Source organism: Protopterus annectens, chromosome 4.part0 (genome assembly GCF_019279795.1).
Source record: "Protopterus annectens isolate FY-2018-M chromosome 4.part0, PAN1.0, whole genome shotgun sequence".
Lineage (NCBI taxonomy): Eukaryota > Metazoa > Chordata > Ceratodontiformes > Protopteridae > Protopterus > Protopterus annectens.
Genome location: NC_056733.1, coordinates 687,160,149 through 687,184,484, shown reverse-complemented (window position 1 = coordinate 687,184,484; position 24,336 = coordinate 687,160,149). Strand labels below are relative to the sequence as shown.

The 24,336-nt window shown below is 44.2% G+C and overlaps 1 protein-coding gene across 1 annotated transcript in view; it reads left to right on the top strand.

Annotated features, from left to right (window-relative positions):
- Positions 1–24,336, top strand: part of CAMKK2 (calcium/calmodulin dependent protein kinase kinase 2) — a 1,901,640-nt gene that overhangs the window by 531,982 nt on the left and 1,345,322 nt on the right. The gene's annotated exons all lie outside the window — the stretch shown is intronic.

Genomic DNA, 24,336 nt, shown 5'->3' with positions numbered 1-24,336 from the left:
TTTCAAATTAATTGTGAGTGCTTTAAACTTAAATTAATTTGTAAGGGCCAGCACACCCACGGACCTACCCCTCTGACCATCTCTTTACTATCTTACTCCCCCCACCTCCTATCTTAGTGGATTTAGTGTTTTCCCTACATCTACCACTAGAGGGCAGCAGACCTCAAGGCATGGAAAACTGTTTCTTACTGGAAGTAGAAATCCACTAGCTCTGTAGACCAGCCTTTCTCTGCTATCCCTGCTTGTACTTTTTACTCAAGTAATTACCCCCCACCCCATGAAAAGTTGTAAAGGGTATTATCCTGGTCAAGTCTGAGAGTTTTAGAAACTAGACAGCTTTTTTGTCAATTACTACTCCAGCCACTGGCCCCCTTAATTAACTCTCTGTTTAAACTTACTTTTCCTGCCACTGAACTATTTATAAATACCTTTCTCTCTGCTATAGAACTCTTTACTCATACCTTTCTCCCCTACACAGCTATACCTATGTTCACCATTTTCTGAGAAGTAGCAACAGAAAGTGTCTCTTACCTATCTTAAGCCTGTAGAACACAGTCTCTCTGCATAACTGATTGCCTCTCAGCCTCTCTGAGCCGCTCCGTTCGCCCTACGGGCTCACTCCGCTTCCCTACCCCACCCCCAATTCCCACACACCCCCAGAGGTCCTACACTTATACTTCCCTAACCACACCCTCTCTCTCTTCCAACCAATCCCATACATCACTTCATCCCATAAACTTTACCACACCTTTTCTTTCTAACCATCACTCACAGTAAGCCACACCTTGAGTACCTTACTATATCCCTTTACTCTTAACTAATATGTATTAGTGCCCTCCTCTCTACACTTCCCTCATCCTTTTGTCTTCTTTTCTCCTATTTTTTCAATCCCAACTCTTTACTCCTCTTATTTATAATCTCAACAAGATGCCTCTGGCTAATCTAACCAAACTAACACTTGTAGTTATACTTTCAACTGTCCTCACCTCTACCTACCTTCTCACCTCCTTTGAAAAAGTGTACTATTACCATTTTAACCACTCTCTAATACAAACAGCAATTCACACTCATATACCCTCTAATAGTCATACTAATATAACTTTCATTCCCAGCTACCTACTACCTAAATACCATAGACTCTCCCACATTAAACACAATAAAGAAAGTGAAAACTCAAACTAACCTCACGTATAATTCATTAATAAAACTAAATAATCCCACCTTAAAAGATGGTGACATCCACCCCAACCCTGGCTCTACCAACCCCATTACCCTAACAACCCACTCCAAACTCAATAACTCTTTCCTAATAGGACATCTAAATATCCAAAGCATTAATAATAAAGTAGCCCACCTCCATGCCCTTCTAGATATTCACTCCTTTGACATCTTCTGCCTCACTGAAACTTGGTTGAAACCAGAGACTAAAGACAATGAAATCATTCCCGAAGGTTATAATATAGTGAGACAAGATCGAACAAAATGCAAAGGGGGTGGAGTAGCAGTTCTATTCAAAGAAGGACTTCATATCTCCACCTTACCATATAATCCAACCCAGGATAGTAACGCAGAAGTCCTCATCAGCAAACTTCAAATCAACCCAAACAAATCTTTATACATTATCTGTATTTACCTACCACCCGGAAATAATATCACTACAATAGAGGCTATACTAAGTTGGGTGTCTTTAACTTACCCCCAAAAAACAATAATACTAGGTGACTTTAATATTGACTGGAAAGGTGTCACCGCTGAAAATCCTACCTCTCATATTAACTTCCATGGCTTTAGCCAAACTATCACCTCCACAACCAACAAACCAAATAAAAAAGAAAGCACTTTAGACTGGATACTTATAGACAGAAACAAGCTTACAAGGTAGGAACGCTGCCAGACGATGTAAGTGATCATATTTTGATCTACATCATAAGAAAAAAATGATCTTCCCAACCTCCCCACCTTTAGGATAGCACGCTCTACCAAATACTTTAACTCAGAATTATTTCAAAATGAACTTAGTGCCTGTGACTGGAACCCTTTAAAAACCCTACCACTTGAAGAGGCTGTAAAGTATCTTAACTCTAAATTCTTATCTATCCTGGATAGGCATGCACCTAAATGGTCTATCAGAATGAAGTCTAACCCAGCCCCATGGCTTTCTAAAGAAACCAGACATCAACTTTTGCTTAGGAACAAAGCTTGGGCTAATTGGACAGCTAACAGAAATATCTCTGATCAACTAAATTTTAGGCAGCTGAGAAATAGTACAAAAAAGGCAATACTTACAGATAAAAAGAACTACTACTGTAAACTGCAACAAACTCACCAAAATAATCCCCAGAAGTTCTGGTCGAGTATCAATAAACTCCTTTCCCCAGGGCACTCTCGAACACCCACCCCACTTGATGGCGATCCAAATATCCCCCATCAAACTGCCAATACCTTCAATTCTTTCTTCACTGAGACCATACAATCACTGGCTAATCAACTCAAGCCTTCCCACCACCATACCAGGTACTCTACCTACATTCAAACTACAACCCATCTCTACTACTCTCATCTATAAATGCACCCAAAAACTCAAGCCTTGTACTCCTTCTGCCGACCAGCTACCGTCACAGTATCTCCAAAAAGCAGCCAAAGTAATTGCCTATCCTATATCCATCCTTATAAATAGGACAATTAAGGAGGGAACCGTTCCAGACATTTGGAAAATCTCCCACATTATCCCCCTGCACAAAGGTGGGAACTCAAATGACTACTTTAACTATCGGCCAATAGCTGTCTTATCACCCTTAGCAAAAATTATGGAAAAATGCATTCACCAACAACTTTTGCATCATTTATCTCAACATAACATAATAGCAAACTGCCAACATGGCTTTAGGCCATCACACAGCACCACAACTGTCCTTTTATCCTTTACAGATACCATCAATAGAAACAGCAATAAAAACATCCTCTCATCTGCACTCTTCATTGACCTCTCAAAAGCTTTCGACATGGTAAACCACACCCTTCTAATCAATATTCTTGAATCCCTTTGCTTTGACTGTCAGGCTGTTAAATGGTGCAGATCCTACCTTAGCAACAGGCAACAGGCAGTTCTCTGGGAAAATCAAATTTCATCCTTTCTGCCAGTCACCCTTGGAGTCCCTCAGGGCTCTGTTCTTGGACCACTTCTTTTTTCTCATTATTTATCAATGACCGCCATGTAGCAATTCCTCAAGTCACCTGCATTCAATATGCAGATGATTCTACGCTAGTATGCTCAGCTTACTCCCCATCAGAACTACATTCTCTTACTCAAAATGTTTTTAACATTGTAGAAACATGGTTTACAAAACGCTGCCTCCTTCTTAATGCCAAAAAACCAAGCTCCTTCTCTTTACTCCCACTACTAAGTCCTCCCCCATAGATTTCTCAGTCACTTCCAATAATGGCACTATTATATTCCCTGACTCTACCACTAAACTGTTGGGAATTACCACTGATGATAACCTTACATTTGATTACCATATAAATAACACCATTAAAACTGTCAACAGAAAAATAGGCTCCTTATATAGAATAAAACCTTTCCTAACCCCAACAGCCAGAACCAAGATTGCTCACTCCCATCTAACCTCAACTCTTCTGTACGCCTCACCCATATATACTAACCTAAAGAAAAATAATCTTAACAAACTAGCAACTTCCTGTAATAACATCGCCAGATTTGCCACTGGCAATCCCTTTAGAACCCACCACTGTCTGAATCTTTGGCAGCTAGACTGGCTTGAATTCCAAAACCATCTGATTATCTCCCAACTCACCATTGCCCACAAGATATTTTACCAACCCAACACCACCCCTATACTCTCCAATCTCTTAATCCCCTATAAAAATCTGAATTCCCTACATTCTTCTAGCAAACTCCTCATTAGCATAATCAAGTCTAACAACATGGCTGGTGACTCTCTATTTACAAACACAATGGGTAAAAACTGGAATCAGCTACCCAGTGACCTAACTCAACTCTCTTCCTTGCCTCTCTTTAAACAAAAACTCAAAGAAACACCTCAAAACGCACTGGTTATGCCCTTGTAGCAACCCCGACTAACCACCCACTTTCACTACTGATACTTCCTCTTCCAAATAAATTTACTAACATTTTAAAGCTAATTCATGCAAGCAAGGCTGTTACTGTTTGAACTCTAATCAACATACTGCTGAAATCTTTCTACTTTTGATGTGTAAAATTCCTTATGAATCGTACCGTGCTATATTTTTTATTGTCGCTTTCTCAAGTGTAAATATCTTCAGTATGTTATTATTACTTGTTGTACTTTTTTAAATCCTTTTATTTACCATGTAACAACATTTTTAATTTTTTTTTTATTTTGCTGGAACTTTTCTCCCCAAGCCTCTACTGAAAATGGAAATATATCCAGCTAGACTAGCCCGGTAAACAAATGTAAAATAAATAAATAATGAATACATAATTTCTAGATGTACATAGATTGCATGGTATTATCTATTTCCACATGCAGCTTTCATGTTAGATAGGAGACAGTACCATATCAAGAATAAATTACACAGTCTGTTATACATAGCAGCATGTTTCAAAAAAGCTAACTTCAGTGACATATACATATATATATATACATATATATATATATATATATATATATATATATATATACACACACACACATATATATATATATATATATATATATATATATATATATATACACACACATATATATATATATATATATATATATATATATATATATATATATATATATATACACACATATATATATATATATATATATATATATATATATATATATACATACACATGCATACATTTATACATATATACACACACACACACATATATATATATATATATATATATATATATATGCATATACATATATACACACACACATACACACACACACACGAAAGAGAGATGCATAAGTATGTATTGGGGATTATTTACTTGGGCTGTTTTTTCTTGTACAAAGCATTTTTTTTTTGCTTGTTTGTGTTTGAATCTCCATAGGCATCCACTTCTTTTTAAGTTGAATGACCGAGATTCACAGTGTTGCAGTGCTTTGATAGAAAAGCTGTGGTTGGTACAGTGTAACTTGTGGATGGTTTATAATGTGGGCCTGTTGTGAGAAGGGATCTTAGGTTATAACTGCATTTTCTTATGAAGAGATAGCTGTCAAGGAATGGAAAGGGAGTTCCTATTCAGGAGATTAAATATCCATCTAATAATTCATTTTCCATCTTACCACTAATTGCCCTCAAAACTAACCCTGCCTCATCTACAGAGCTAACCTGCTTATATCCTGTATTAATGCAATAATCACCACTTTAATCTGCCCACTTTAGCCTTATGCTCACTAACATCTTATTTTTCTATTCTCCTACTCATACTGTCCTGACTCTGTTATCCTTATTCCCCTTCTGTGTAGTAACTATTTTACTTCCTTAATCATCTGACATTGTACTATGTGTGTATGCTATATTAATCCTATTGTAACCACTGTTATGACTGTCACATTTATAATGTGGGATGTAAACTTGGATGTTATGTGATCCTATCTCGCCTACATTCTGACTGATGGGTTCGGAGCCGATCCTCGGCTCCGACTCGGCACGCTTATGCCAAAGAATGAAGTCTCTTATTGGCTGAGCTTACTATATCCCAGGATGCACCACTACCAGTCCCCCAGATCTCGTTTGCCGCTAACAAGAAAAGACGTGGTCTCGAGCTGGCTGAGCTAAGTAGTGTTTTCTTCACTTACTTTCCTGTCAGGAATTTCCTAAAATTTCAACAAAAAGCTGTTTTAACAGCTATCTCGTGTTTTTGTGTATGAGTGAATATTTTCTGTTAAATATTTGTGTGGTGATTGTGTATTTTCTGACTAGAGGTCCCCTTTGAGTTGAAGGGCCTTCCCCTGTCAGTCCGTTGTTGTTCAAGTCCCGTTTTATTTAGGGGCTCTTGGATCCCTTTAGTTATTTTTGTCTATTTGTGACAGCCTTTGGTTAAAAAAAAAAAAAAAAAAAAAGAATTTTTTCTGTGATAGTGTGTTTGGTTTTTGCTAGTTCACTAAATTGGTTGCCATAATGTCACAAGCTCCTAGGCCTTCAGGTTTTAAGAAGTGCACTAAGTGCAGTTTCAAAATGTCAATAACAGATGACCATTCTCTCTGTGTGTACTGTTTGGGCGCCAAACATTTGCAGGAGTCCTGTAGCGTGTGCCACGCGTTTTCCTCGAGGGTCCTCCAAGAGAGGAAAAATAAACTTATTTTAAAAGGCCTTATTAAACCCTCATTTGAAGAGGCTTTAGCTTCCTCTCCTTCTCCTGCAAAGAAGAAAAGGGCGTCGGCTCCGACCAGCCCATCGGAACCGACCGCCAAAATACATAGGCAGGCTTCTCCTTCGGCTCCACGGACTTCGGAGCCGAGGGCGGAACGGTCTGCCTCGATGCCTCCAGCCTCGACTCCTCTGGGTTCGGAGCCGACGGCTGGGGCCTCGAGAGGCGGGTCACCTTCATCGGCTCCACTGATCTTGGAGCCGATGAAGGTTGTCCGCTCAGACACTTCCTCCTCGGCCAAGCCTCTTCGGCACCAATGGAAATTGGTTTGGACACTCCTTCGGCGCCGATAATTATCGAGTCGATTCGGAGCCGGTCCCCTAGTCCCTTGGAGCTGTTGGAGAGGCCTACTCGGACCCGTTCGGTCTCTTCCAGGTCATCAAGGATGTCAAATTCGGACATAGACAGGGTACTCCAAACACTTTTCCAGTCCCCAGTCTTTCAGAAATTAGTTTCGCCTCCAACCCAATTTGTTTCGGAGCCGATAGTCCATTCCATTGCCATTCCTCCTCCGACCGCCCGGCTCCGTGGAGCAGGTGCTGATGGAGCCAGTGGAGATCCTAGGGTCGGCTCCGACCCTTACTCCAACCCCGGCCTTCGGGTCCGAGTTTAGCACACGGACTTCTTCGGCCGAGCCCGGGGGTGACGTTTCGGGACCAATGCAGTCGGTTCCAAGCCTCCCTCTCGGTGCTCGCGGGACTTCCATCTGCTATCATGGCTCCGGAGACTGGACCCTCCCAGGATTCTGGGGGTCCGTCCTTCAGAGCTATGAGGAGTGCCTTGGCCAAATCTTCTTTGGCCATCTCTACGGCTTTACCGGCACCTTCCCTGGGCATGGAGACTGGGTCTTTGGCAGTTCCCTGTCTCTAGGCAGCGGAGCCCGGGCCTGAGGTTACCCCCACTGGGGTTCCCTCCTCATGAGGGTCTTTCGAGTTGTCTTCGAGGAGCCCCAAGGAAGAGATCGTGCAAGAGGAAGCACGTAGACTCCCCGATGAGTCTCTTACATCGGACACTGATCTTGATGATGCGGAGGGGTCCCCAAAGTCGCCCTCGGATGATGTCTCATTTGCAGACATTCTAGAGATCCTCAAGCAACGAGGCGGCTGGAATTCCAAATCCCTCCGCTGATGAGTCGGTGTTCCTCAAGGCCTTCGGGCTCAGCCCTCCACCTCCTGGGTGTCTCCGCCCTTCGACGAGCTCCTGGATTTGGTTTGTCGGAGGGCGGGAACATCCAGATACTGTGGAACCAGTGCCTTCGCCCTAACAAATTTTTGTCTGCCCCACCGAGAAGGAGTTCTTAATGAAAGGCGTGGCTGTAGATGCCATGGTGGTGGCATCTGCTACCCAGCAGGACGTGGCAGAGGCTTCAACGTCCGTCCATCCTCCTAATAAGGAGTCTAGGAGCATGGACCGGTACGGGAAGCGCACCCTGACTTCAGCGGCCTTTACTCTGAGGTCCCTGAATTATTTGGCACATTTCACCAGACTACAGAGGGATCTGGTCAAGGAGCTCTCAGACTCCCTCTCAGATAACCTACCTGAGCAGCTAGCCCAGTCGGTTGGCTCTCAGTTGGCTACCCTTACCTCGATTTCTAACTCGTCCATGAGGCTCATTTCATATGCGGCCAAGGGCAGAGCGGCAGGCACAGGCGTGGCTCTACGAAGACAAGCCTGGCTCCGTTTGTGTCATTTCGCGGAGGCCTTTAAGTCTTCCTTTGCCGACGCTCCCTTTGATGGGTCCTCTTTGTTTGGACCCAAGGTAAAAGACACTCTTACCCGATGTGAGCAGGAGGGAAAGACTTTATCTGCCATAGGAGCACGATTTTCCACTCCCTTTCGGCCTTATCCCAAGGCCAAAAGAGGAGGGAAGATGTGGTTCCGCAAATCACAGAAATTCTTTCCTCAACAGCAGGAAGATTCCCCTTCCAGAGGCAGAGGAGGGGGAAATTTTTCTGGGAGACGCCGTCGCAGAGGCTCCCGCAACACTGGAGACCGCGAGTCCTTTCGTGGCTCTTCAGCCTCCCACACTCCATGAGGGATTGCCCGGCTGTGCTGCTCCGGAGCCAGTCGGGTGCCGTTTTGCCAAGCACCTAAAAGCCTGGGAGTCTATTACTCAGGACAGATGGGTGCTTCGGATTATTGCCGGAGGTTACACCATTCCCTTCACACGCCCACCCCCACCGTCCAAAAAAATCCCGGACCCACCACCCAGTCAAAGGGAAATTGCAGCCGCAGAAGCTTCAAAGCTGCTAGAAAAAGGAGTCATCCAACCGGTCCCCACAGACCAGATCGGATCCGAAATTACTCAAGGTTCTTTTAGTGCCAAAAGACAGGGGACCTGAGACCCATTTTGGATCTCAGCAAACTAAACCAGTCCGTCATGAAGTCCAAATTCAATGGACACTTTACAATCCATTCTCCCATTGTTGGAGAAAGATGTTTGGATGTGCTCCATAGATCTCAAGGATGCCTATTATCACATACCGATACATCAGGCGTCCAGGAGGTATCTGCGCTTCAGCCTGGGAGACAGTCATTTCCAATTTTGTGCACTGCCCTTTGGTCTCACCACAGCCCCAGGGTGTTCACCAAGTGTTTGGCAGTAGTGACTGCTCACCTGAGGAGTCTCGGATTCCAAGTGTTTCCCTATCTGGACGACTGGCTCCTGACTGCCACCACCAGGCATCTACTACTAGAGAACCTACAAGCCACCATCTCCTGGGTGCTTCCCTGGGAATTACATTCAACTGGTCAAAGTCTGTCTTGCTGCCTTCTCAGCGCATAAGATTCATAGGAGCAGAGATAGACTCAAAATTAATGCGGATCTTCCTTCCTACCGAAAGGATACAAACATTACAAGATCAAGTCCGAGCTCTGCTTCTAAGATCCAAAGCCCCAGCCAGGATGGTCCTGCAACTTTTAGGTTCAATGTCTGCCACGGTTCTCCTAGTTCCTCTGGCAAGGTTGCACATGAGGATTCTCCAGTGGCTATTATCGACACAATGGTCTTTTCAAGATCTCCCCCTCAATCATCACATACTGATTACAGAAACGTGCAAACGGGACCTCCGCTGGTGGCTTCTGCCATCCAATCTGAATCAGGGAAGACCTTTGTTATACCCTCCGTGGCCACCTTCACTACGGATGCCACCCAGACGGGGTGGGGGGGGGCATTGTCTGGGCAGGTCAGTTCAGGGTTCTTGGCTTCCAAACGAAACATTTCTCCATATCAATGTGTTGGAAATGAGGGCTGTACTTCTGTCCTTACAAGCCCTCCACAAGTTTCTCCCTCAAGGCATTATCGCCATCCACACAGACAACATGTCGGTGGTCTGGTATCTAAACAAACAAGGAGGGACCAGATCTTACCAGCTTTGCAGAGAGGCCATGAGGGTGTGGGAATGGGCAGTGGCTACCAAGCGCTTCCTGGTAGCGACCCACATTCCAGGCAAATCCAATGTATTGGCAGACAGACTGAGCAGGACTATTCTCTCTCCTCACGAGTGGTCTCTGAACAAAACAGTAGCAGCTCAGATTTTCAAAAGATGGGGATTCCGTGCTGCGACCTGTTTGCAACACCACAAAACACGAAGTGCAAAGGTTCTTTTCCTTGACCCCGTCAAGGGGAGACAGCTACGGATGCTCTAGTCCAACCTTGGCCAACAGGACTGCTTTATGCTTTCCCTCCGATTCCACTCCTCCCCAAAGTCATCCAGAAAGCTTCCCAATTGGGGTCCACAATGATTCTAATTGCCCCGTACTGGCCTCGTCAGGTATGGTTCCCCTACCTACAGAAATATACCCTGGACGGTCCTTGGTTCTTGGATCTAATTCCGGACCTTCTGGTTCATCAGTCGGGACAACAGCACCAGTCCCTTCACACTTTGAAATTAACAGCTTGGCTCCTCCACTTCTGACTATAGTCAGAAATCACACCTTGGACCCGGAAGTTATTCACATTTTATCTTCAGCCCACAAACCCACCACTAAGAAATTGTATCACAGTAAGTGGAAGAGGTTTGCTATCTGGGCTCAACTCAGAGGCTTAGACCCTATTACTGCCCGATACCAGAGGTCTTGAAATTTTTAACATCCTTGTTTAATCAAGGATCTTCAGTCTCTACTATTAAAGTCCAACTAGCAGCTATCTCCAAATTTCACGATTCCATAGACCCACCATTGATGAGCAGCAGATTATGTAAAACTTTCATGAAAGGTGCTGTGCTTTTAAGACCCCCAGTTTTTCATCCTGCGCCTCCGTGGGATCTTGATTTGGTACTGTGCCTTAACATCTTCCCCCTTTGAACCGGCTGCTACATGTGAGTTGAAATATCTGTCTTGGAAAACTGCCTTCTTAATTGCAATTACCTCTGCAAGAAGAGTTTCAGAACTTCAAGCCCTATCTATCAAACCACCGTACTTGATTTTTCACAAGGATAGAGTATCACTTAGGCCTAATCCATCTTTTGTCCCAAAAGTTTGCTCTAATCTCTGTCTCCAACAATCTTTAGAGCTACCAGTTTTCTTTCCAAAATTTTCAAACAAAACGGAATACACCTTCCATACATTGGATGTTCACAGGCAATTGCGCTTCTATCTAGATAGGACTCAACAAATTCGGAAAACAGATCAATTGTTTGTGTCCTTTTCAGATAATAAACTGGGTAAAACCATCACTAAAGCTACTATTGCCAAATAGATCAGAGATTGCATAACTCAAGCTTATTCCTCTTCAAATAAACAACTTACAACATCTGTCAAAGCTCACTCTACTAGAGCTATGGCTACCTCTATTGCATTCCATTCCAAGCTCGCTATTTCTGAGATTTGTGCTGCGGCTACTTGGTCCAACCCGCACACTTTCATTTCCCACTATAAATTGGATGTGGCATCTAAAGGACGAGCATCATTTGGTTCCACGGTACTCAGGAGTGTTTTCCAGTGAGCCACCCAGGATTTAGGTGCTAGGGACGCTGTCCCATCAGTCAGAATGTAGGCGAGATAGGATCACATAACATCTTTTAGTTATGTACTCACCATAACTTCAGATGTTTGGGATCCATCTCGCCTACATTCCTAATACCCACCCTCCTTCCCCCTGCCTTGGAGATCAGAAGAGATTGAACGGTTTGAGTTCTACTGTTTTTTATCTTGTATCATCTGTCAATGTTATATAAGCAGTGCATGCGTGTGTGCATGTATGCGGACGAACTAGATCTGGGGGACTGGTAGTGGTGCATCCTGGGATATAGTAAGCTCAGCCAATAAGAGACTTCGTTCTTTGGCATAAGCGTGCCGAGTCGGAGCCGAGGATCGGCTCCGAACCCATCAGTCAGAATGTAGGCGAGATGGATCCCAAACATCTGAAGTTATGGTGAGTACATAACTAAAAGATTTCACAAATAGTTTACATGCTATTATGACCTGTGTCTCTCTTCTTGATTGATATTTAACTAGATCTGCCTACTGTAACTTTGTACACACTCCTGTTCTTGGTTTGTGTTGTTTACTACTGACTATTCTTACATTGTATCATTGATTGTTTTCCTCTGTAGTAATCTGTGTAATATGGGGTTTTTTTTATTATTTTTCTCTAAAATAAACTATGTAATATGGAAATTTTCTCACCAGGCCTCCACTGAAAATGGACCTATGTCCAGTTGGTCTATCCTGGTAACCAAATGTAAACTAAATGAAATAAAATTAGTGAACCAAGTAATAAATCTGTTTTTTTGCTTTATTGGGAGCCATGCTACTTTGGAGAGCACAGAGCAGTGATGCTGTCTTCAGGAGGCCAGGGTAATAAAGCAGCATATCCAACTGGTATTAAGATGTAGAGAGGCCATGATTTTCATTGCTGTTGTGGATATTATTGGATCTGATGTTGTCTCTCTCATTCTGCTTCAATGATGGGTTATGGATCCAATCCTCGGATCCAACTCAGCTGTCTTCAACAGACTTTAACTTCCAGGGTAGAGCTCCTCCTTTACCCATAACCCTCTGCCCCTAGCTCTACCTCTTCAGATCTTGTTTGACACAAGTGCATACAGACACATTCTTCAGTGCTCTGAGCAGTGTCAGATAAGTGAACCTTCCTTTTTATATTAAGAAATGTCTGTCTTTATAAGTTATATTCTTATTGTATTCTCCTCACTTTCCTGTATAATTTACTAGGGCATTCGTTTTTGTTTTCGTCTTCTTTCCTGTCCCTTCAGGCTTTGACCCTTCCTTTAAAAAAAACAACAACTTTATAATAACTCTCTTTGCATGCTGTTATTTTAGGAATGGATAAACCTACCGGATTTAAGAGATGCGCTGAGTGTAATAGGAAAATCCCACACTTAGACACACACGATAAATGTGTTTATTGTTTGGGGGCTGCCCATTTGGATTCCCCTTGCAAACTTTGAGAGGGTTTCAATCCTTAGGCAGTCCAAGAGTGTAAAAATAAGTTAATTTTGAAAGGGCTTTTCTCCGCTCCTCTGTCTTCTCCAGTGGCTCAAACCCCCCCCAAGGATTTACAAGGATCTGAAGCGAAAAAGTGCTGCTATAAGGAATCCAGGGCATCCTTTGAGCCTCCTACAAAAATTACCAAAGAGGTGGATGTCAAAGCCGAGATCTATGTTGGCTCCCTTGGATCCCATAGACTTGATGGCTCCAAGTGAGCCTACTTCCAGACTGACTACTTCTTCAGATCCTTCTAATTCGGGTCCGACCATCCAGTCAATTTCTCTGATCTGTAAATCCCTGGATCTGGGGTCTAGCATTTGATCACCTGGAAGATGTATAAGATCGGTGTCTCTTACGGTGCAGACAAAGATATTGCAGACCCCTAGACACTCAAAACCTTCCTCAGTTTCTTCTTCCAGATTGTCTAGGAGCCTGTACAATGACATGGACAAGGTGGTTTGGTCCATTATCAATGCTCAGATCCAGATGTAGGTACTTCCAGCTCTGTCTCCTCATGGATCCAAGAGAGTCCTTGCCACGTCTTCTTTTTTTCCTTCTCCGATCTGAATAGCTGTTTCAGAACCCCAGGACAGCAGTCTACCAAGGGATTCGCGGTCGGAGCAGAAGACCTTTGCTTCCTCGACACCGACTGTGACCTTGACTATCTCTGCTCAGAGATCCTCAGATCAAAGTGAGTCCTGGGTCTGTGATGTCATGGCCGGATCAGAGGGGTGAGGTTTGGCTCCATTTTTTTTTTCAGATCTTTCCCCTCCCCTTGGAGCTCTGGCCCTTAAGAGTACGTGTTTGGTTCTATCGGGGAACCGGGGCTCTGTGGTGCTCCTTCCTTCTTCCTCAGTGTCTTCGGTTCTGAGGGAGGGTATACCCTGGTCCTTCGGCTTTTTGAGTTTTAGAAAAGGCTTTCTCTGCAGACAGAGCTCCAGACTCTTTAACTTCTGATGTCCTTCAAGGATGCATCTGCAGTCCTTACAAATGGGTTGTCCTGTGGTCAGGCAGCCCTTCGGTCGGCCGGATTCCAAAGTCTGGGTCTGGCCTCGGCTGGTGTCGCACTTCACCCAACGTCATAGCTGCAGTTATTCGGGTATAAAGGCATCAGCCGACGCCATTTTCCTCAGTCTTTCTTGCCGCGTGGCGCCCGAAGCAGAAGCTGTTCGCAAGTGCCGGTCGGTCAGAACCAGAGATTACTACTTCTACTCCGAAGACTTCTATAAAGCTAAGTACCCCGTTGGGGACTCTTTCTTGCCTCAGCCGATGTCAGAAAAAGTGAATAACTGTTTAACTTGTGGGAAACAAATACCTCATAAAGATTTCCACTCTTACTGCTTACCTTGTTTAGGCCCAGACCATGAAGTAGCAGCTTGTCTAGCCTGTGCTTCTTTTAACCGACGGACACTTAGACGTCGTCGGAATTTGCTGAGGAGTTTTTCGGCTCCGATTTTGCTTACATTATGCCGTCGGATCCTCCGACTACGCAAATATCTAAAAAGCGCAAGGAAAAGGACCGACACTCGCGGTCTGCGGTTTCGGCCGAAACCACGGTTAAGCCAACCACGAGTGTCTCGGTTTCGGCTGAAACCGAGCTAGCGGTTCTTCCTTCAGCCGAAATCTTACCTCCTACCGAGGCCTCTTCCAACCTGGTGGAATTGGCTTCTGATATCCCTCCTGCTCTTGCAGTTTCTCAGGAATTATCTGACACTATCCCCTTGGATATCTCTACCCCTGCACGTGGAGCTGCTAGGCCTCCTGCATCCATGTCCATTAAGGCCTTTGCCAGGGCTAAAGCAGCTAAAACTACTAAATCTGTGCCTGCTAAGTCCCTCTCTCACAGGCCTAGCTCTAGTTCACAAATGCTTAGTCTAGCAGAGGATCTCATTTCTTTAATCCGGGGATCCCAACCTCAACCAGACAGGGCCTCTCACCCACCTCCAGAGAAGAGGCCTAGAGCAGAGCCCCCTGTGCCAGTTTCTACAGATGATTCCTCTGATGATTCAGATAATACAAACCCTCCAGAGGCTTCCTTCTCCCCTTATGAAGACTCTGATGCTGAAGAGTCCATTCCTTCAGCCTCTCCGCCTGAGGAATTTTCCATTGGGGAAACCTTGCATGCTATGAGGGAACAATTTCAGTGGCAGGGCCAGGATTTTTCAGACTCTAGAAAAAGGCTTAGAACTTTTCTGCATTTACCACAGCATAGGCCTTTAGCCATACCTCCAGTTCTCTGTTGTAGATGATGCATTTAATGATGCTTGTACTGCTCCTGATTCACTACCTCCGGCCCCTGCTAAGCCCGACAGGTACTACAGGGTCCCGGACACGCATTACCATTTGTATAAGGCTCCTTTTGCAGATCCAGAGACTATCTCCCAGGGTCCTAAGGCTGTAGCAGCTACCTCTGCCAAAAACCCCCTCTGAAAGGGAATCCAGGTCCTTAGAGAGATGGGATAAAAAAGTTTACACTTCTGCTACTCTTTCAGCTAGGGCCTTGAACTGTCAATTCCACATGATCCGGTATCAAGAATTTATGCTAGACCAGTTAACCAAACAGCTGTCCTCAGATGAACCATTAGACAAAAAATCTGTTCAGGAAATGGTACATAACATTCAGCAAGTCAGTAACCATTCCTTAAAATGCAGCTATGATGCACTGGAGGCTTCCTTTAGATCAGCCATGACTGGCACAGTTATCAGAAGGCATGCATGGTTAAAAGAGCAGGCCTTACCAGACCATGTTAAATCAAAACTACTCGATGCTCCCATGGACAAGATCAATTTGTTTGGCTCTCCTGCACAACAGGTGTTGAAGAAGATGGAAGAGAAGGCAAAATCTGTCCAAACAGTGAAAGATTTCTTGCAGGTCCAACCTCCAAGGTTTAGCAGGAATTGGCCCTCCAAGAATTGGTCCTTTCCAGACTCCTCCAGAGCTCAGAGAGGCAGGAATAGGCGTTCAAGAGGCAGAAGTCAATCCAGGGGTGCCTACAGGGGACGCCAGTGGCAAGGTAACAACCAGCCACAGACACAGCCACCACCACTACAGGACTATCACAGTGACTTGGCTCTAGCAGCGCCTACCAGGGAACAACTAGAAGCACCCTTGGGCGGGAAGCTAGCTTTATTTTCAGTAAATTGGCATTACATCACAAGAGACAAGTGGATTTTGCAGACAATAGACCAAGGTTACAGGTTTCACTTCCATACCAGGGAAGAGAGGAATGCCAAACCTACCTCCAAATCAAAAGGCAGAAGCTCTAAAACAAATAGCTCAATTATTAAGGATGAGAGCTGTGGAAAAGGTACCATCTATGGAGCAAGGACATGGATTTTACTCCAGACTCTTCCTGGTACCAAGAAAAGAAAGCAAATGGAGACCTATTCTCGACCTGTCCGCTTTAAACACCTTCCTCATTGTTCCAAAATTCAAAATGCTGACCCTACAGCAGCTTCTTCCCATGCTGGGCAAGGAGTCTTGGCTGGTAACTCTAGATCTCAAGGAGGCATACCTGCACGTCCCCATACAACCAAATTGCAGAAGATACCTCAGATTTCTTGCAGGATCAGAGCATTATCAATTCTCAGCATTGCCCTTTGGCTTATCTACTGCCCAGAGTGTTCACGAAATGCCTGGCATCAGTAATTGCTCATTGCAGGCTTCAGGGAATCCAAATCTACCCTTACCTGGACGACTGCCTGATACAAGCGGACAACAAAAACAAGCTAGCAGAAGACTTGAAAAGGGTCATTTACCTGCTACAAGCCCTGGGATACACAGTCAATATAAAAAAGTCAAGGCTGATACCATCCCAAAGGATAACCTTTTTGGGTGCAGAGCTGGACACATCGAGACAAATGGCATTCCTAACAGTAGAAAAACAGGAGCAACTCCCTCTCTACTTCTTGGCATTAACAAAGCAGAACCATCTATAACAGCAAGAAAAGTCCTGCAAGCCTTGGGTTTCATGGCATCCTGCATAATATTGGTTCCACACGCCAGACTGCATATGAGAAAGTTACAGTGGTACCTAAGGAATTTATGGTCTCAGCACAAGCACAGCCTAGAAACCCAAATTCCAATAATTCCATGCCTGAAGCAAGAATTCCAATGGTGGGCTCAGGCCTGTCAATCAAACAAAGGATTGCCCTTCCACAACGCTCAACCAAGCCAAACCATCACAACGGACGCCTCAGACCTCGGTTGGGGGGCACACATGCTGGACAAGTGCATACAAGGTTTATGGACTCAAGACCAGCTGCACCTACACATAAATCAAAAGGAAATGCTGGCAGTACAACTGGCAATTCAGGCTTTCAGACCATTTCTTCGACAAGGTCAACTGTTAATAGGGACAGACAATACCACAGTTATGTGGTACATCAACAAACAGGGAGGCACACATTCATACCCTCTATGCCGGATGGCAATGGACCTCTGGAATGTGGCCCTGAGTTACAACATTCAGTTACAAGCAATTTTTGTACCAGGAAAAGAAAACATTCTAGCGGACATACTAAGCAGAACTACCACGGATGCCCACGAATGGATGCTGCATCCGGACATCTTCAAAACCATTACAAGAAAATGGGGACTACCACAAATAGACTTATTTGCATCCCCACGCAATCACCAACTAAAGAAATTCTGCACAAGGACGTACCATCCACTTGCTTGGAAGGTGGACTCCCTATCTTTCAGTTGGAAAAACCTGACAGCATATGCATTCCCACCACTTCCTTTGATGCACAAGGTGCTATTGAAGATCAAAGAGGACCGTCCAAGGATCATTCTGATAGCTCCAGACTGGCCAAGACAACATTGGTACCCATTACTGAGGAGCATGTCTCGGGAACAAACATGGCCCCTACCCCTTGTTCCCTTGCTGTTAACACAAAACAACTACAACACCCTGCATCCAAACCTGAAAACACTGCAACTGACTGCCTGGAACATTGCATAAGAACAAATAACCCAAATTTATCCCAAAGGGTTAAAGACATTATCTTGGAGGCTCGCAGACCCTCAACAAGAAAAAATTATTCAGCAAAATGGAAAAGATATTTCATTTGGAGTACTGCAAAAGGAGAAAATGTGTCACTGGTAAACATGGCCAACATCCTGGAATACTTGGCAGAGCTCTTCCACAAAGGCCTGTCCTATTCTTCCATTAAGATTCATGCATCAGCTATTTCAGCAGAATACGACTTGGATCCTCCAGTCTTCTCACATCCTCTGCTCAGGCAGTTTCTGAGAGGAATTAAAATGTAAAACCACCTAGGAAACCACCATTGCCAGCATGGGACTTGAACTTTGTGCTAGAAAAATTGACACTCCCTCCTTTCGAACCAGCAGCAACAGCAGAATTACAATACTTATCATGGAAAACTGCTTTCCTGCTGGCAATCACTTCAGCAAGAAGGGTATCTGAGCTACAGGCATTAATGGCAGTACAGCCCTTCCTGATCTTCCATCAAGATAGAGTGTCCATGAGAACAAATCCTACTTTTATGGCTAAAGTGGTCTCCAGAGTATCTTTGAATCAGGCAATCCACCTACCTACATTCTTCCCCAACCCACAGAACAGGGGAGAAAGACTGTTGCATACCTTGGATGTACATAGACAATTACGCTACTACCTGGACAGGACCAAGGGCAATAGAAAAACTGACCAGCTACTGGTAGCATATGCAACAGGAATGGAATGAAAAGCAATTTCAAAACAGACAGTCTCTAAGTGGATAGGAAATTGCATTAGATTTTGTTACTCCTACCATGGGAAGAAAACTCCAGAAAACATCAGGCCGCACTCTACAAGGGTTACAGCCACTACCACAGCTTTTCTACGAGGAGTGGCTACCAAAGACATTTTAGAGGCTGCTACTTGGAGCTCCGTGCATACATTTGCCAAGCATTATAATTTACCTCTATACTCTAGATCCCGAGCAGGTTTTGCCACTGCTGTTCTGCAAGGGATCTTAACTACACCATAATTTCTTTTCTCCTCCTCCCCCAGTTTGGCTATGGTATTCTACCCATTTGTAAGGACTGCAGATGCATCCTTGAAGGACATAGTACAGTTTTGTACCTACCATAAATGTAGATGTCCGATAGGAATGCATCTGCAGTCAGGATTACCCACCCTCCTTCCCCTCTGTGGTACTCCTAGGTAATTGCCCATCTTGTAGCTAGCTGGGGGAATCTATTATGGTGTATTTGTTTGTATATATGTACATACATGCTTATTTTTTGTTTGCTCTCTACTATTTGGAATCATTTGCATTTATCCAAATTTAGCCTTCCTAGAGGGCACCTGGCATCTGGGGCAAGAAACACTGAGGAAAATGGCATCGGCTGATGCCTTTATACCTGAATAACTGCAGCTATGACGTCGGGTGAAGTGCGACACCAGCCGAGGCCAGACCCAGACTTTGGAATCCGGCCGACCGAAGGGCTGCCTGACGACAGGACAACCCATTTGTAAGGACTGCAGATGCATTCCTATCGGACATCTACATTTATGGTAGGTACAAAACTGTACTTTCCTCCCTGTGTTCCTGCATTGGATCTGGGCCATGAACCTTCTATTTCTGTCCAGGGTTAGCCCGCCACTAAGGACCTCCAGACTCTTTCACCTGAGGTAGCCCCTTCCTCTTCCAACTCCTCACCTGAATATCCCACAGAGGAGATCCCACAGAAGAGGACATGCAAGAGGAGGCACTTAGACTCCTCTATTGAGTCCCACTCTGAGGATATGGACTACGATGAGGGAGAGTGATCCCCCAAATCACCAGCAGATGATGTCTCCTTTGCAGACATCGTAGAAATATTAAAGCAAAGTGGTGGATGGTCAATCCAAAAATCCTTCTTCAAAGGAGTCCGTATTCTTGGAGGCCTTTGGAGCAGGCCCATCTACATCTTGGGTAGTTCCCCCAGTGGATGGTTTTATAGATCTTGTCACCCGTTGGGCCTGGAAGGAGCTGGACACCATAGAGCCTGTACCAAAACGACCAGATAAAATCCTTTATCCCCCTCGAGGATTGAACTTTTTGGAGCAAGGGCATCCCTGTTGATGCTATGGTGGTGCCAATTGCTACTAAGAAAGAACTCGCACAACAGAGCTTGACTGTCCACCCGCCGAACAGGGAGTCCAGAATGCTGGACAGGTTTGGGAAGTGCACCTTCGCCTTGGCAACTTTTTTGTTTAGAGTGCTTAATTACTTGGCACTTATTCGACTACAGACAGACCTGGTTAAGGAACTCTGAGTACTTGGTGGAGTATTTGCCTAAGGAGGAGCTAGATAAAGTTTCTCCAAAGCTGATCACTCTTACTTGCCTGGTAAATTCTTCCATGAGGCTAATTTCCCATTCAGTGGAAGGATCCTCAAGGGCAGCCAGCACCGGCATTGTGATACTCAGATATGCATGGATGAGACTTTGTGATTTTGCAAAGCCCTTTAAGGCATCTTTTTTGTCAACTCCCCTTTTGATGGGTCTTCTTTGTTTGGCCCATAAGGATACCTTGACCCACAGTGAGCAAGAAGGTAAGACCTTGTCTGCCATGGGGATAATGCTTTCCCCTCCTCAATGAACCTATTCTAGAAGTCAAAGAGGGGCTAAGAAGACTTGGTTCTGAAAATCACAAGGTTCCTTTCCTGATCAAAATGGAGACTACTCCTCCTGAGGCAGAGGAGGAGGCTTTAATGGGAGATGCCATCCTAGATTCAGAGGGGGCCCGCAAAACTAGGGCTGTAGGGAACCCTTTTCAGACAAGCCCTTTCAGTGCTCCTGAAGCGGTGCCCAACTGTCTGACTCTGGAGGCAGTCAGTGGCTGTTTTACCTTGCACCAGGCTCCTGGGCCCAAGTAAGAAATGCTTGGGTGCAAAGCATAATATCTAGATACTACATCCTCTTTTCTCTTCCCCCTCCAAAAGTTCAAAAGAATCTCCCCAATGTTCCACCCAGTCAGAAGGAGTTGGCAGTTCCAGAGATCAAAAATGACTGCAAAAGAGAGTCATCCAAGAGGTCCCAGCTGAACAGAGAGGATCTGGAACTTAACTCCCGTTTCTTTTTGGTGTCAAAGAAAACAGGGGACCTGAGGCCTGTCCTAGACTTAAGTAGTCTCAATTTATATGTAAAGAAAGAGAAGTTCTGGATGGGGACGGTTCAGTCCATCCTTCCATAACTAAGAAAAGACAATTGGATGTGCTCTGTGGACTTAAAAGATGTGTACTGTCAGAAACAATAGACAGGTGCTGTAGAACTCACCTGTGCTTCCACATGGGAGCCAATCACTTCCAATTCAGAGCCCTTCCCTTTGGTCTCACCACAGGCCTCCGGTGTTTACCAAATGCATGCCAGTGGTCGCAGCTCATCAATGACTGCAAGGGTTTCAGGTATTCCCATATCTAGACAAGTGGCTCCTAACTGCCCCCACCCAGCGTCAACTTTCTCAGGCCAGAGGCTATCTATACCAGAAATCCCATGAACTGGGCATCACCATAAATCCAGATGAGTCAACCATTACCTGTTCAAACTTTAGAATTAATCTGGGCTCAGCTGATTACAGATACGCAAGTAGCTTCCTTGCCCCAATATCACATCAACACGTTGACTCTTCAGTTTCAAGCTGTATTATCTCATCCATCTCCTACTGACAGATTGATTCTATGGGCCCTGGGGTCTATAGCAGCTGCTATAGTTCTGGTAACTGTAGTCAGATTCTGTATGTGCATTCTACAATGGACCTGGCTGCTCAATGGTCAATTCTTCCATCAGTCCCTATCTGTTCCTGTCAGATTGACCAATATTGCAAAAGCTATTTAGAGTGGTGGATTCTCTGCAATCTGTGGATAGACAGACCCTTCATCCTTCCCCGTCCAGTAGCAACAACGATCACAGTCGTTTCACACCGGGGGGGGGGGCATTTCTAGGGGAAGATGGTCCAAGGCATGTGGACTCCCCTAGAGACCAGATTGTATATAAATGCCCTGGAGATGAGAGCTGTCCTCCTGTCGTTGTAAGCTTTTTAAGACAGTGTGCCTCTGGGAACCATTGCTGTTCACACTGACAACATTTCAGTCATCTGGTATATCAACAAGCAAGGAGGAACCCATTCGTATCCATTGTGCAGAGAGGCCATGAAGGTTTGGGAATGGGCAATCTCTTCACAACGCTGTATACTTGAAACACATGTACCAGGGAAATCCAACATATTGGCAGACAGGCTCAGCAGGTCCATTCTGATACACCACCAGTGGGTGGTCCCTCAATCATTAAGCAGCGAACAAGATATTCGACTGTTAGGGTCACCCATGCAGTGATCTCTTTGCATCCCCTCACAACAAGTGCAGCAGTTATTTCGCTTTGATCCCCCCTTCAGGGAGTTTCTCCAGAGATGCTGTAGTCCATGATTGGCCTCACAGTCTCCTTTATGCTTACCCTCCTCTTCCACTCATCCCAAAACTTCTTCAGAAAGCCGAATGATTGAAGAGTACTGTGATCCTCATTGCCCCCTTTTGGCCTCATCAGATTTGGTTCCCCTTCCTCTGGCCTCACTTGAAATATCCTCCAAGGATACCAACCCAAACCTGACCTCCTCTATCACCCCACACTAGGACTCCACACAGATCTCTCCACCCTTAAGTTAACCACTTGATTTCTCCAGTTCCCTTGATTGCTAGAGAGTCCAGTTTTTCCTTGCCTGTCAAAACTAGCATGCTAGCTTCCCAGAAGGCTTCCACCAAGAAAGTATATAAAAGCAAGTGGAAAATATTTTGTATTTAGACTACTAATCATCACATTGGCCCATTTTCAAGGCCTGTTTCTTCATTCATTTCTTTCTTTCTTTGAGACCTTATTTTAAAAAAGTTCCAGTTTTGCGACTATTAAGCTCCAGTTACCAGCAATTTCCAATTTTCATTTAGGATTGTCTTTGGGATCTATTGCTTCAACCAGGATGTGCAAAGTTTTTCTGAAAGGTGTCTTTCTTCTCAGGCCTCCGATCAAAGACCCCTCTCCCCCATGGGAACTGACTGTCATTCTGCAAGGGTTAACGCAGAAACCCTTTGAAACAGCTAATGATTGTGATTTAAAATTTTTGTCCTGGATGTCTGCTGTTGTCTTTAAATTATAGCAAGTAACAACCGTTGGTAACTTTTTTCCCTTTAAACCAAATAAAATGTAGTTCACACTGAAAGGAGAAGCAACTAAGCCAAAGTGGTGATTTATGTAGAACAAAGGAATTCAGATAATATGAGCAGTTGCCTCCTCCTCTGCAAGGGCTGATCAGTTTCTAAAGTGACAATAGCAAGGTGGAAAACCAGTTGCATAACATTTATTTATGAGAAAAATGGTTTGAAATTGCCTAGTCTTTGAAAAGCCCATTCAACAAGATCTGTAGTTGTGTCAGCGACCATTTAATCTACAGTTCCAATTGATGATATTTGTGCTGCAGCAGCCTGGTCTAAGTTATACCTTTGTGACCCATTATAAGTTGGACATGGTCTCCAAGTGCAAGACTTCTTTTGGATCGTCAGTGCTTTGGCATATCCTTCTGTGAGGCCACCCAAGAAATCATGTAGCTGGGGACCCTGAACCATCAGTAAAGCAGAATGAGAGGGACAACATCAGATTTATTAGTTATGTACTTACCATAACTTGGTGTCTGTGTTGTCCTTATCTCATTCTGGTTCATCTTCCCAGCCAGCCATCCTCCTCCAAGAAGTATGGTTTTTAGAGGATCTGAAGAAACCATAGTTGAACTTAAGTTCCGGGTTGAGCCCTTGGTTCCTTTTTTCCTTCTGTCTTCTTGCTGTTAGAGGCAGCAAATGTGATCTGAAGAGGCAGAGCTAGTGGCCAATTTAGTCTTACATAGGACATATTTTTTTGAGTCCAAGGATCAAACCTTTGTGTGCATTCTAAAGGGAACGTCATACTTTGGAGTTTATTAAAAAGTAATTTGAGGTTCAGTTCTAATTTTTTTAAAACATCTTTATTACATCCATTATAAAAATCAACAGTAAACTCTTTAAAGAATCATTACAATTGTCAGTCAGCTTTAAAGTATAACAAGTAACAGCCATTACTAATTGTTTTCCATTTAAACCAAATAAAATGTATCTCACACTGTAAGGAGAAGCAGCTAAGCCAAAGTGGTGATTTATATGACGAGAAAAGAAAAAAAAAACTTAAAACATTTCCCAGAGACTTACATTTTTGCCTTAATACTTACTAGTCACCAATTTTGCTTCTGTAAGTAAGTTTAATTTAAAAAATTGCCTTTTCTGTCTTCCAGATTTATAGCCCTTGAGTATATGCTTATCTATACAGTTAGTGGGAACCTGATAAAAATCTTTCATTATTACTGGGGACATCTCAGTCCTATATGGGGACACTTCAGATTTTTTGTTGCGCTTTTCTTTTCCTGATATAGTTCTCCCCATCTTCTTCTTCAAGGCCTAAAACTCGAACCATGCCTAGAAAACTGATGCCCAAACCA